The 2,595-nt window shown below is 42.4% G+C and overlaps 1 pseudogene; it reads left to right on the top strand.

The window, feature by feature from the left end:
* The first annotated feature begins 223 nt into the window (after window positions 1–223).
* Window positions 224–1,150, top strand: LOC127220939 (vomeronasal type-1 receptor 4-like; annotated as a pseudogene).
* Window positions 1,151–2,595: the final 1,445 nt, after the last annotated feature.

Here is a 2,595-nt window from a genome sequence, read left to right as displayed (position 1 = left end):
CAGCCCTCTCTCCGTTAAGATAAGACCATGTGGAAATATTTAGATTGATAGAAATGAGTTAATATTTAAGACAGAGCTAGCCAATAAGTAATGCTTGTATTTTGGGGCTGGAGTAGCTCTGGGAACAGGCCAGAAGGAAAACATACTCATAACAAGAAGCCACTCCAAATCACTTGTTAAGCTTGGAGAAGAGAACAAAGACTTGAGGACAGCACTGCCCCACATGACTGTCACTGCAGTATCCAGTGAAGCCCTCTCCATGTCTGCTCATAAAATCTAGTGAGGAAGTAGCTCTTCAGATCAGGTTACTTTGTCAGGTTTGGGTTGGGACTGTGGCCAACGTCATTCTGTTTGTACACAATTTCTCTCCAGTATTGACAGGCATTCAGATGAAACACACACATAAGATTCTCAGCCACATGGCTGTGGCCAATGCTTTCATTCTCCTCATCATGGTGTCTCCAAACAGTATGATGGCGTTTGCTTCAAGGACTCCTTTGGCTGACCTCAGATGTAAACTTGAGTACTTCATTTGCCTGGTGGCTCAAAGCATAAACATGTGCTCCACCTCTGCCCTGAGCACCTATCAGTTTGTCACTCTTGTTTGTGATAGAGTAAAGTCATGCTCAGAGGAAGGGTCCCAAATTTGGTGAGTTATTCTTATTAAGACATTGTTCAATGTCTTAAATAATGTCTACATTCCATTGAAAGTCACTGGTCCATAGAAAACAGGCAAAAACACTGTTTCTAGAAACAAGTTTGTCTGTTCCACCTCTGGTTTCAGTATAGGTGTTGTCTTCTTGTGTTTTGTCCATGATGCCACATTCATCAGCATCATGACCTGTACCAGCATCTCTATGGTGTTTCTCCTACATAGGCATCACCAACGAATGCATCACACTCCCATCCAGGACAAAGGAGTCCATGCTGAGACCAGAGCAGTCCATACCATCCTGATGCTGGTGGTCACATTTGTTAGCTTTTACCTCCTAAATTTAATTTTATCATCGTTCACAGTTTGTTAATGGACTCGTGTCTCTGGTTGAGGCATGTAAGTGAAGTTTTGGCTGTAAGCTTCCCCACTATCTCTCCCTTTCTGTTGATCTTGAGAGATCCTAAGGTTCCTTGTTCTGTGCTCTTCCACAATTGAAAACCAGAATCATTAAAGATAGCAAACCCATGCATGTGTTGTGCAAGTGATCTTACTGTCTCCCTTACTAGCTGCAGCACTCAGGAAAAATGAGCCTTATTCCTAGGCTGTGAAGCACACTAGAGCTGGGGTGCTGATCAGCCAGTCCTGAGAATGTGTGCTTGGAATATCTGGTCCTCCCCTCACCTGCTTTATGGCAGGGGAGAGATTTCCTTTCCCCAACCACGTTCTACCCTTTGGCAGGTGGGAGTGCTGGCCTGGAGGTATAGGAGCAGGAGAGTTTTCACTGCCTCTCATCATCTGCAGCACTTGTGAGAGTGGGCCTTGAATCTCTCCTGGGTAATACAATAGAGCTGGCCCTAATCATGAAGGTGTGAGATAACTTATCCTCAGGGGATGCCAGCAGAAGAAATAGTCCCACTCCTGACTCAATGGTAAAAGGCATACACTGGTTGGGCAATGCTACAGGCTCATCCTGGTTATGAGGATTGGGGACAGCTTACAGGCTGATGAACTCTGTAACTACCTAGGCCCAGAGCCAAGATAGTGAGTTGGTCTATCCCATCATCCACCCCATCTATGAACTGCTAGAGCATGTGAAGATGCTGGTCCTGCAGACCCAAAGCAACAGGATTTCCATGACCCAGGACAACAACAAGATATTCAAGAGGAGTTACAGTAAGACTCCAGTATTGATAGTGCAGCAGAAACCACAGGCCTCAAATATGCCAATGATTCTTTGCAAAGAACACTTGCAAGTAAAGATATATGGACTAAAGTGTAGACTGTGTGACTCACTGGGTCACACTACAGCTTCCATGGTGAGATTTTTTTCTTTATCTTATTTTATTGGGGGGTGGAGGTTACAAGGGCAGAAGGTAAATATGAAGGGACAAAGAGATGAATGATATTGAGATATATGATGTGAAAGACAAAAAAGAACAGATAAAAATGATGTTTAAAAAAAAAAACTGAAGATAGCTTTCCTAATGCCATTAAATACTCCTTTCTCAATTTCCTCACTTTTCTTCCCACCCAACTTTATGTTTTCTCTCTGTTTCAAACAAAACTAAATTAAACAAAAAAGAAATTCAAGACAAACAAAAGCCAATATGAAACAAAATGCCAAAATGAAACAAAAAGAACACAAAAACCCTTGGCTTCCTTTTCTATTGGGATAACTACTTCTGCATATAGGGCCTGCCTTATTGTGTAATTGATAAACCCAATAACATTCCACTGGAGGAAAGTGATTTTCCTTTTCCCAGCTGGTATCAGTTGTGTCCAATTTCTTACTGCCGTGCTGAGATTTTGTCTGTTTCAAACTTGTTCATATTTTAAACATACTATCACAGTCTCTGAGTACATATGTACATCAGTACTGGTGTGTCTGGAAGATAGTTTTCTTGGAGTCCTCCACTGCCTCTGGCTCTTATGATCTTTGT

Source organism: Phodopus roborovskii, unplaced genomic scaffold (assembly GCF_943737965.1).
Source record: "Phodopus roborovskii unplaced genomic scaffold, PHOROB, whole genome shotgun sequence".
NCBI classification, from domain to species: Eukaryota; Metazoa; Chordata; class Mammalia; order Rodentia; family Cricetidae; genus Phodopus; species Phodopus roborovskii.
This window is presented reverse-complemented; position numbering and strand designations above follow the sequence as displayed.